Raw genomic sequence first — 13210 nt, 5'->3', positions numbered from 1 at the left:
TGCAACGTAGTTAATCTTTGAGGTGAGGTAGACATTAGCGAAGGTGACTTTCTGCAGTTCATCAAGGCTTCTTAGGTAGTGGGTCTGCATGCAAGCACGCATACTTGCCAGGAGATTCCTATAGTTCACCGCAATTGTGTGCTGTATGTTGCTCCTGTACTCAATACCAAGGCATTTCATTTTAGAAATTAGTTGCAACTGACCGTGACGGTGCAGCGAGATGCCGCGTCCTATGTTCATAATGCCAGATTTCCTGGCATTCAACTTCGCACCCGCAACAAGTTCGTAGTTTTTGACGATCTGAAGGGCTTCCTCGACTTCACCTTCGTCCATGACCAAAAATCCGACGTCATCCGCATATGCAGTACAAACAATCTTAATGCCGTGGATGGTTAATCCTTGTAGACGCTGTGTCAAGGTGACAAGCAAAGGCTCAATGGCAATGGCAAACAAGGCCATCGACATAGGGCATCCCTGTCGCACTGAATTAGTAATATTAATTGATGCGCTCAGCTGGCCATTCACCATGAGTCGAGTTACTCCTTTACGAAGGAGCTCATGTATAAGATTGATAAAACGTAGTGGAAATCCCATGGCATGCATCGTCCGGATGAGAAACTGATGGTTTACTCTGTCGAATGCCTTTGAAAAGTCAAGGGAAACTAGCGCACACCGTATCTTACACGCATCTGCAATGGCTATAACGTCCCTGTATTGAGACAAATTTTGGAAGATCGTCCTACCGACACCTACACTGGTCTGGTACTGACCAATGACAGTATTCATCAACATTTTCAATCTATTAGAAATGATACGTGCTAAAATTTTGTAGTCACTGTTCAGTAAAGTAAGCGGTCGAAAATCGTCAACAGAATTGCACATTGGGCGTTTAGGGATTAAAACCACGATGCCTTCCACGAGAGCCTGAGGAACATTAAAATCTGGCCGTAAAATTTCATTAAACATACTCAACAACTTGGGCTTTAATTTGTCGCAGAAAGTAAGATAAAATTCGGCAGTGAGACCGTCGGGTCCCGGCGATTTATTTTTCGGACTTCGTGATAGCGCAGAATCCAATTCGTCTTCATCAATTTCTCGCATGAGAGTTTCGACTTCAGCAGCACCCAAAGTCCTTTGCAAGTTATTGAGTAATTCATCGTGAGTTCCATCGTCGGTATGTGTCGTTGTCAGGAGACCTGCCAAGTGATTGTGAAGTGCGTTCCGTATGTCTTGTTGCCGCGTGAGCGCAACGCCTTCACTCAACTGAAGACGAGTTATTAATCTCCGCCGCCCCCTCTTATTTTCACGAATGACGTGAAACATGGATGTCATTTCCTCGTCTATCACATTCTGGGGCCTGGACCTTACTTGAAAGCCTTCTGCCTGCTGCCGCTGAAGTTTTAATAATTTTGCCTTAATTTTTTTAATCTGCATAAAATTTTCAGGTACAGTCACATCGGACTGGTAAAGCTCCCTGAGACAAGTAAAATAAAACTCAGACGTTTGCCGTTGCCACCAGGATTTGTCCCGAGCGTAGCGTTTAAACATTTTTGATAAAGTTGGTTTGGCATGTGTTATCCACCATTCAGTAACGGAGGCATACTGTGCAACCCGTCGTTCACATGCCTCCCATGTTTCGTTAAAGACACGGTGACAGTCAACATCGTTAAGGAGAGCATTGTTAAGTTTCCAGAAACCTCTGCCGCGAAATGTGCCTTGCTTGACCATGTTAACAGTACAAATATATGCGGCATGATCGGAAAAAATTGTGGGCCAAACTTCGGATTGGAGGACTTGAGTCTTCATACACGCCGATACATAGATTCTGTCTAGCCGGCTTGCAGAGTGGTTCGTGACATGAGTGAACCCAGGTGCCGCTCCGTGCGTATGCTCCCATGTGTCAATGAGGTTCATTTCTTGGACGATACGTTCTAGTTCTCCAGATTTGTTAAAATTAGGCGTCTGGTCTTTTGGACTTAAGACACAATTGAAGTCACCCGCAAAAATTATACGATCGTAGGTTCCCCTAAAAAGTGGGACTATGGCGCTTGTGAAGAACTCAGCCCTAGCACGCCTATTGCTACTGCCGGACGGGGCGTAAACATTGATTATGCGTGTCCGATGGAAAGTGACAGCGATCCCTCTATGATCAGGCAGTTTTTCTGCGTCAGTCGCTACAATCCCTTCTTTTAACAGAATCGCTGTCCCTAAATTCGCACCGCTCCCGGAATTGGAGAGAGTAGTATAACCAGTTATTCGGTCAAGTTCAATCGCAGCGACTTCTTGAAGTAACAGAATATCGATATCCGCTGCGTATACAAAATCTTGTAAATTACGGAGCCGCCAGTACGACTGTATCTTATTGATGTTTAACGTGGCAATTTTATAGGCTTGGGGCTCGTTCATGGGAGAAGGCACATACTATTAATTAAACAGTCTTAGAAGGATGGCTAACGAAATTGAGGCCAAGCGCGTCAGTCGGAGTTCCTGTAGTTCCCGGTACGGTTGGTGCATGCTGCTCTGTGGGGGGTGCCGAAGATTCCGTCTCAATGGTCCGCATGACAGCCGCATCATTGCTCGCATCCAATACTTCCATTTCCTGTGCCCAATTCCCAGTGAGAGTGGCCTCTGACAAAAGCGATCCTGCGTTTCCTTGAGCGTGGGTATCCGGCAAAACGACTCTACTCGAGGTATCACTATCTTCCACCCGTCGTGGATTCACAGGGGGAGACACTACAGGATCAATGTCCATTCGACCAGACGCAGGGAGACCAACTTCAGAGGGTTCAGAAGTGTTCTGACACATTTGGCTGCTTATTCGTTTCGCTTCGTCGCGGAGCTGTGGGGCGAGCTGATTGGCTCCTTGATGTGCAAGTCTCCGCTTCTTTTTGGAAGGCTTCCTGTTAGGGTTCGCAGTATCATCAACATCCGAAGTGGACTGTTGACTCTGGGGTTGATCCGCCGGGAACACAGCGTCTGCGTCATCCTCAGTACCAGTGGCATCAACCACTGGGGAGTCATCCGTCGTTACCTCCATCTCTGAGTGTGGTAGCGGCGGTGCCGCGTCAGCACTCGGTTCTTTGACGTTATCGGCCAAAACATCATTCAAACGAGGGGCATCTACAGGCGGGGTCGCGGGTGGAAGACCAGAAGCCGCGACAGCGTATGTCAGTGGCAGTGCCGTCGTCACAGGGGGGCTAGCGGCTTCACGGACAGGTATCTGCGTCACCCGTCTTTGTATACATTCAGAGCGCACGTGGCCGGGCGCACCACAGCCGGCACACGTTTTTGGCTGCCCATCATATATGACAATTCCGCGATGTCCACCTACGTAAATATATGAAGGTATGTGCTTCTGTATATCGATCTTAACCTGCCTGACGCCGTTAAGCACCGGAAATTTGTGGGCTTTGGACCAACGCTCCGCAAAATTGTTAATGACCCTCCCGTAAGGTGTCAATGCAGAATTTATTTGCGCGGCTGTTATTTCAAACGGGAGTTCGAAAATACGTGCCGTTCGGATGCCCAGTCCAGCATGCGTAATGCTGACGTCACTGACGGTACCATCGCTATGTTTAAACTTCAGTACACCTCCACTGGACTCCACAATTCTATCACACAGTTCAGAGGACGTTAATTTCACATAAACAACACTAGTCACGATAGAGAAATTTATCCCTACAATGTCATCAAAAGTAATCTTAGCTGTTTCCTCTAACCATGCTTCAACTTCAAACGAATTTGGTTTCGAAAAGTTCCTATCAAAGGTAAACTTCAAGGTATCTTTCCTGTTAGTCGGATTCATAATTCCATATCAGATCCTACAGAACGGAACGAATACTAATAAGCAGACGCTGTAAGCACGCGACTCACCGCCTGACGTAAACACTTCCTGCCGCAGCGCGCTGGCCCTGGAGGTCCGCTCACCACCGCTGCCGCAGGCAGACTGCACTGACCACAAAAAATGGAGGCGCCGCGGCTTGAACCCTGGACCTTTCACATGCCAAGCGAAACGCTCTACCAACTGAGCTACGCCCCATGCACGAGCAAACTGCGCTATTCCCCATTCTTTGCGACTCAGATGCGCACGGACACGATGGTTGGTTGGTTTGTAGCGGTGAAGGGAGCAGAGTACAAAGGCGCGGACCCGTTCATATACACAAAAGTTCCAAGTAGTTTCCATGCTCTGGTATTACAAATGCAAATTCCGTCTGTTTTTAACGTCTTAAACTGAAAGAGCCGTCACAAATTGCTCCGTTTTCACCCTTGTCGACAATCATACAGCACCTGAGTTAACAAACACATCTCGAGCCCCATTGTGCACTCCATTATTCATGCCAACTCAGTGCCTCGCTCTTTACTACTGTGTACCAATCTTGTCGTCCAAACCGCAAAACACTTAGCCACAACAAGTTTCCGCATTTCCATTGCACTGCGCATACTACGAAACGCTCCCCAAACTTGGCACTCACCCTCGCAGCCGACTTTTCCGACTTTCCACGGCGCTCACGCAACGCTCACGGTAGTGACAGCATTATTTATAGTTCGACGTCGCGCCAAAGCGAATGAGCACATTTCGCCTACGGCTTAGGCCGCCCTCCTAGTGTGGCTGCTCGGTGTCTGCAGGCAGCGAGGGTCTGCAAGCTTCCTGTGTTTGCACCTATGTCACCTGTGCTTGCTTGTCAGAGACAGACTATCGCAAAACATACAACTCACTCCATGAATTGATTGCTACGGCATCTGTTATCAGCAGTCACAACTAGCAACACCAGTAGCAGCTGACTGCACGCAAAGAAAAGGAATGTGCAGTGGGATTTACGTGAACTCAGCGCAAGGCAGATCTTTCCGACATAGGCTTGAGAATCTTACGGGAACACTTGTACTGTTTCTAAATTAAGTGTAGGCGTGGGAGGAGGGTGCTTCCTGCGCACTAATAACAACACGCTTGTCAATTGTGGATGCTAATCATTCGCTTGTATCTTCCTAGACACATCTGCTGGTTGTGAATTATTCCACTTGCATGGCAAGGTGCGCATGTAGGTGTGTTAAAAATTCTGGAGGCACTGAGTATAGATCCCAGTACCTCTCGCATACTAAGCGAGCGCTCTACCATCTGAGCTACGCCCGCCCGAAGACTAATGGTGCTACATACAGCCATATAGACGACACAGACCCTTGCACTCCCATTATTCAGCAGACAAACACTACTCTCTATGTATCCGTTAGGGTGTCTTTCAGGTTTCGTGCATTCTGTATCGAATCGTAGTTGGCCACAATGAAAGTGGCACGTATAACGTCGAAAATAGAATTCGGACACCGCTCTGAGTAAGACCAACGTGTTGTCCACCCTCTAGACTTCAATGAGGTTAAGCCGCGATACCTAAGACAGATCTGCACTCGATGACACCTCGATAACAGCCGGTCCCCACACTTACATCTTGCTCTCCTTACGTCAGTATACATCATATCAGTCTGTGACGCTGGCTTTGCAACATCTTGCGTGCCTTTAGGTTCGCCGCGACCAACACTTACCATGCACTGACCACAAAAAAAAGGAGGCGCCGCGGCTTGAACCCTGGACCTTTCACATGCCAAGCGAACGCTCTACCAACTGAGCTACGCCCCATGCACGAGCAAACGGCGCTATTCCCCATTCTTTGCGACTCAGATGCGCACGGACACGATGGTTGTTGGTTTGTAGCGGTGAAGGAAGCAGAGTACAAAGGCGCGGCCCCATTCATATACACAAAAGTTCCAAGTAGTTTCGATGCTCTGGTATTACAAATGCAAATTCCGTCTGTTTTTAACGTCTTAAATTGAAAGAGCCGTCACAAATTGCTCCGTTTTCACTCCTTGTCGACAATCATACAGCACCTGAGGTAACAAACGCATCTCGAGCCCCATTGTGCACTCCATTATTCATGCCAACTCAGTGCCTCGCTCTTTACTACTGTGTACCAATCTTGTCGTCCAACTGCAAAACACTGGGCCACAACAAGTTTCCGCGTCTCCATTGCACTGCGCATACTACGAAACGCTCCCCGAACTTGGCACTCACCCTCGCAGCCGACTTTTCCGACTTTCCACGACGCTCACGCTAGTGACAGCATTATTTATAGTTCGACGTCGCGCCAAAGCGAATGAACACATTTCGCCTACGGCTTAGGCCGCCCTCCTAGTGTGGCTGCTCGGTGTCTGCAGGCAGCGAGGGTCTGCAAGCTTCCTGTGTTCGCACCTATGTCACCTGTGCTTGCTTGTCAGAGACAGACTATCGCAAAACATACAACTCACTCCATGAATTGATTGCTACGGCATCTGTTATCAGCAGTCACAACTAGCAACACCAGTAGCAGCTGACTGCACGCAAAGAATAGGAATGTGCAGTGGGATTTACGTGAACTCAGCGCAAGGCAGATCTTTCCGACATAGGCTTGAGAATCTTACGGGAACACTTGTACTGTTTCTAAATTAAGTGTAGGCGTGGGAGGAGGGTGCTTCCTGCGCACTAATAACAGCACGCTTGTCAATTGTGGATGCTAATCATTCGCTTGTATCTTCCTAGACACATCTGCTGGTTGTGAATTATTCCACTTGCATGGCAAGGTGCGCATGTAGGTGTGTTAAAAATTCTGGACGCACTGGGTATTGATCCCAGTACCTCTCGCATACTAATCGAGCGCTCTACCATCTGAGCTACGCCCGCCCCACCGAAGACTAATGGTGCTACATACAGCCATATAGACGACACAGACCCTTGCACTCCCATTACTCAGCAGACAAACACTACTCTCTATGTATCCGTTAGGGTGTCTTTCAGGTTTCGTGCATTCTGTATCGAATCGTAGTTGGCCACAATGAAAGTGGCACGTATAACGTCGAAAATAGAATTCGGACACCGCTCTGAGTAAGACCAACGTGTTGTCCACCCTCTAGACTTCAATGAGGTTAAGCCGCGATACCTAAGACAGATGACACCTCGATAACAGCCGGTCCACACACTTACATCTTGCTCTCCTTACGTCAGTATACATCATATCAGTCTGTGACGCTGGCTTTGCAACATCTTGCGTGCCTTTAGGTTAGCCGCGACCAACACTTACCATGCACTGACTACAAAAAATGGAGGCGCCGCGGCTTGAATCCTGGACCTTTCACATGCCAAGCGAACGCTCTACCAACTGAGCTACGCCCCATGCACGAGCAAACTGCGCTATTCCCCATTCTTTGCGACTCAGATGCGCACGGACACGATGGTTGGTTGGTTTGTAGCGGTGAAGGGAGCAGAGTACAAAGGCGCGGACCCGTTCATATACACAAAAGTTCCATGTAGTTTCCATGCTCTGGTATTACAAATGCAAATTCCGTCTGTTTTTAACGTCTTAAATTGAAAGAGCCGTCACAAATTGCTCCGTTTTCACTCCTTGTCGACAATCATACAGCACCTGAGGTAACAAACACATCTCGAGCCCCATTGTGCACTCCATTATTCATGCCAACTCAGTGCCTCGCTCTTTACTACTGTGTACCAATCTTGTCGTCCAACTGCAAAACACTGGGCCACAACAAGTTTCCGCGTCTCCATTGCACTGCGCATACTACGAAACGCTCCCCAAACTTGGCACTCACCCTCGCAGCCGACTTTTCCGACTTTCCACGACGCTCACGCAACGCTCACGGTAGTGACAGCATTATTTATAGTTCGACGTCGCGCCAAAGCGAATGAGCACATTTCGCCTACGGCTTAGGCCGCCCTCCTAGTGTGGCTGCTCGGTGTCTGCAGGCAGCGAGGGTCTGCAAGCTTCCTGTGTTCGCACCTATGTCACCTGTGCTTGCTTGTCAGAGACAGACTATCGCAAAACATACAACTCACTCCATGAATTGATTGCTACGGCATCTGTTATCAGCAGTCACAACTAGCAACACCAGTAGCAGCTGACTGCACGCAAAGAATAGGAATGTGCAGTGGGATTTACGTGAACTCAGCGCAAGGCAGATCTTTCCGACATAGGCTTGAGAATCTTACGGGAACACTTGTACTGTTTCTAAATTAAGTGTAGGCGTGGGAGGAGGGTGCTTCCTGCGCACTAATAACAACACGCTTGTCAATTGTGGATGCTAATCATTCGCTTGTATCTTCCTAGACACATCTGCTGGTTGTGAATTATTCCACTTGCATGGCAAGGTGCGCATGTAGGTGTGTTAAAAATTCTGGAGGCACTGGGTATTGATCCCAGTACCTCTCGCATACTAAGCGAGCGCTCTACCATCTGAGCTACGCAGGCCCCCCCGAAGACTAATGGTGCTACATACAGCCATACAGACGACACAGAACCTTGCACTCAAATTATTCAGCAGACAAACACTACTCTCTATGTATCCGTTAGGGTGTCTTTCAGGTTTCGTGCAATCTGTATCGAATCGTAGTTGGCCACAATGAAAGTGGCACGTATAACGTCGAAAATAGAATTCGGACACCGCTCTGAGTAAGACCAACGTGTTGTCCACCCTCTAGACTTCAATGAGGTTAAGCCGCGAAACCTAAGACAGATGACACCTCGATAACAGCCGGTCCACACACTTACATCTTGCTCTCCTTACGTCAGTATACATCATATCAGTCTGTGACGCTGGATTTGCTACATCTTGCGTGCCTTTAGGTTCGCCGCGACCAACACTTACCATGCACTGACTACAAAAAATGGAGGCGCCGCGGCTTGAAACCTGGACCTTTCACATGCCAAGCGAACGCTCTACCAACTGAGCTACGCCCCATGCACGAGCAAACTGCGCTATTCCCCATTCTTTGCGACTCAGATGCGCACGGAAACGATGGTTGGTTGGTTTGTAGCGGTGAAGGGAGCAGAGTACAAGGGCGGGGACCCGTTTATATACACAAAAGTTCCAAGTAGTTTCCATGCTCTGGTATTACAAATGCAAATTCCGTCTGATTTTAACGTCTTAAATTGAAAGAGCCGTCACAAATTGCCCCGTTTTCACTCCTTGTCGACAATCATACAGCACCTGAGGTAACAAACACATCTCGAGCCCCATTGTGCACTCCATTATTCATGCCAACTCAGTGCCTCGCTCTTTACTACTGTGTACCAATCTTGTCGTCCAACTGCAAAACACTGGGCCACAACAAGTTTCCGCGTCTCCATTGCACTGCGCATACTACGAAACGCTCCCCAAACTTGGCACTCACCCTCGCAGCCGACTTTTCCGACTTTCCACGACGCTCACGCAACGCTCACGGTAGTGACAGCATTATTTATAGTTCGACGTCGCGCCAAAGCGAATGAGCACATTTCGCCTACGGCTTAGGCCGCCCTCCTAGTGTGGCTGCTCGGTGTCTGCAGGCAGCGAGGGTCTGCAAGCTTCCTGTGTTCGCACCTATGTCACCTGTGCTTGCTTGTCAGAGACAGACTATCGCAAAACATACAACTCACTCCATGAATTGATTGCTACGGCATCTGTTATCAGCAGTCACAACTAGCAACACCAGTAGCAGCTGACTGCACGCAAAGAATAGGAATGTGCAGTGGGATTTACGTGAACTCAGCGCAAGGCAGATCTTTCCGACATAGGCTTGAGAATCTTACGGGAACACTTGTACTGTTTCTAAATTAAGTGTAGGCGTGGGAGGAGGGTGCTTCCTGCGCACTAATAACAACACGCTTGTCAATTGTGGATTCTAATCATTCGCTTGTATCTTCCTAGACACATCTGCTGGTTGTGAATTATTCCACTTGCATGGCAAGGTGCGCATGTAGGTGTGTTAAAAATTCTGGAGGCACTGGGTATTGATCCCAGTACCTCTCGCATACTAGCGCTCTACCATCTGAGCTACGCAGGCCCCCCCGGAGACTAATGGTGCTACATACAGCCATACAGACGACACAGAACCTTGCACTCCCATTATTCAGCAGACAAACACTACTCTCTATGTATCCGTTAGGGTGTCTTTCAGGTTTCGTGCAATCTGTATCGAATCGTAGTTGGCCACAATGAAAGTGGCACGTATAACGTCGAAAATAGAATTCGGACACCGCTCTGAGTAAGACCAACGTGTTGTCCACCCTCTAGACTTCAATGAGGTTAAGCCGCGAAACCTAAGACAGATGACACCTCGATAACAGCCGGTCCACACACTTACATCTTGCTCTCCTTACGTCAGTATACATCATATCAGTCTGTGACGCTGGCTTTGCTACATCTTGCGTGCCTTTAGGTTCGCCGCGACCAACACTTACCATGCACTGACTACAAAAAATGGAGGCGCCGCGGCTTGAAACCTGGACCTTTCACATGCCAAGCGAACGCTCTACCAACTGAGCTACGCCCCATGCACGAGCGAACTGCGCTATTCCCCATTCTTTGCGACTCAGATGCGCACGGAAACGATGGTTGGTTGGTTTGTAACGGTGAAGGGAGCAGAGTACGAAGGCGGGGACCCGTTTATATACACAAAAGTTCCAAGTAGTTTCCATGCTCTGGTATTACAAATGCAAATTCCGTCTGATTTTAACGTCTTAAATTGAAAGAGCCGTCACAAATTGCTCCGTTTTCACTCCTTGTCGACAATCATACAGCACCTGAAGTAACAAACACATCTCGAGCCCCGTTGGGCACTCCATTATTCATGCCAACTCAGTGCCTCGCTCTTTACTACTGTGTACCAATCTTGTCGTCCAACTGCAAAACACTGGGCCACAACAAGTTTCCGCGTCTCCATTGCACTGTGCATACTACGAAACGCTCCCCAAACTTGGCACTCACCCTCGCAGCCGACTTTTCCGACTTTCCACGACGCTCACGCTAGTGACAGCATTATTTATAGTTCGACGTCGCGCCAAAGCGAATGAGCACATTTCGCCTACGGCTTAGGCCGCCCTCCTAGTGTGGCTGCTCGGTGTCTGCAGGCAGCGAGGGTCTGCAAGCTTCCTGTGTTTGCACCTATGTCACCTGTGCTAGCTTGTCAGAGACAGACTATCGCAAAACATACAACTCACTCCATGAATTGATTGCTACGGCATCTGTTATCAGCAGTCACAACTAGCAACACCAGTAGCAGCTGACTGCAGGCAAAGAATAGGAATGTGCAGTGGGATTTACGTGAACTCAGCGCAAGGCAGATCTTTCCGACATAGGCTTGAGAATCTTACGGGAACACTTGTACTGTTTCTAAATTAAGTGTAGGCGTGGGAGGAGGGTGCTTCCTGCGCACTAATAACAGCACGCTTGTCAATTGTGGATGCTAATCATTCGCTTGTATCTCCCTAGACACATCTGCTGGTTGTGAATTATTCCACTTGCATATCAAGGTGCGCATGTAGGTGTGATAAAAATTCTGGAGGCACTGGGTATTGATCCCAGTACCTCTCGCATACTAAGCGAGCGCTCTACCATCTGAACTACGCCCGCCCCCCCCCGAAGACTAATGGTGCTACATACAGCCATATAGACGACACAGACCCTTGCACTCCCATTATTCAGCAGACAAACACTACTCTCTATGTATCCGTTAGGGTGTCTTTCACGTTTCGTGCATTCTGTGTCGAATCGTAGTTGGCCACAATGAAAGTGGCACGTATAACGTCGAAAATAGAATTCGGACACCGCTCTGAGTAAGACCAACGTGTTGTCCACCCTCTAGACTTCAATGAGGTTAAGCCGCGATACCTAAGACAGATCTGCACTCGATGACACCTCGATAACAGCCGGTCCCCGCACTTACGTCTTGCTCTCCTTACGTCAGTATACATCACATCACTCTATGACGCTGGCTTTGCAACATCTTGCGTGCCTTAAGGTTCGCCGCGACCAACATTTACCATGCACTGACCACAAAAAATGGAGGCGCCGCGGCTTGAACCCTGGACCTTTCACATGCCAAGCGAACGCTCTACCAACTGAGCTACGCCACATGCACGAGCAAACTGCGCTATTGACCATTCTTTGCGACTCAGATGCGCACGGACACGATGGTTGGTTGGTTTGTAGCGGTGAAGGGAGCACAGTACAAAGGCGGGGACCCGTTTATATACACAAAAGTTCCAAGTAGTTTCCATGCTCTGGTATTACAAATGCAAATTCCGTCTGTTTTTAACGTCTTAAATTGAAAGAGCCGTCACAAATTGCTCCGTTTTCACTCCTTGTCGACAATTATACAGCACCTGAGGTAACAAACACATCTCGAGCCCCATTGTGCACTCCATTATTCATGCCAACTCAGTGCCTCGTTCTTTACTACTGTGTACCAATCTTGTCGTCCAACTGCAAAACACTGGGCCACAACAAGTTTCCGCGTCTCCATTGCACTGCACATACCACGAAACGCTCCCCAAACTTGGCACTCACTCTCGCAGCCGACTTTTCCGACTTTCCACGACGCTCACGCTAGTGACAGCATTATTTATAGTTCGACGTCGCGCCAAAGCGAATGAGCACATTTCGCCTACGGCTTAGGCCGCCCTCCTAGTGTGGCTGCTCGGTGTCTGCAGGCAGCGAGGGTCTGCAAGCTTCCTGTGTTCGCACCTATGTCACCTGTGCTTGCTTGTCAGAGACAGACTATCGCAAAACATACAACTCACTCCATGAATTGATTGCTACGGCATCTGTTATCAGCAGTCACAACTAGAAACACCAGTAGCAGCTGACTGCACGCAAAGAATAGGAATGTGCAGTGGGATTTACGTGAACTCAGCGCAAGGCAGATCTTTCCGACATAGGCTTGAGAATCTTACGGGAACACTCGTACTGTTTCTAAATTAAGTGTAGGCGTGGGAGGAGGGTGCTTCCTGCGCACTAATAACAGCACGCTTGTCACTTGTGGATGCTAATCATTCGCTTGTATCTTCCTAGACACATCTGCTGGTTGTGAATTATTCCACTTGCATGGCAAGGTGCGCATGTGGGTGTGTTAAAAATTCTGGAGGCACTGGGTATTGATCCCAGTACCCCTCGCATACTAGCGCTCTACCTTCTGAGCTACGCAGGCCCCCCCCCCGAAGACTAATGGTGCTACATACAGCCATATAGACGACACAGACCCTTGCACTCCCATTATTCAGCAGACAAACACTACTCTCTATGTATCCGTTAGGGTGTCTTTCAGGTTTCGTGCATTCTGTATCGAATCGTAGTTGGCCACAATGAAAGTGGCACGTATAACGTCGAAAATAGAATTCGGACACCGCTCTGAGTAAGA

The sequence above is a fragment of the Schistocerca gregaria genome, chromosome 10, assembly GCF_023897955.1.
Source record: "Schistocerca gregaria isolate iqSchGreg1 chromosome 10, iqSchGreg1.2, whole genome shotgun sequence".
Classification (NCBI taxonomy): Eukaryota; Metazoa; Arthropoda; class Insecta; order Orthoptera; family Acrididae; genus Schistocerca; species Schistocerca gregaria.
This window is presented reverse-complemented; position numbering follows the sequence as displayed.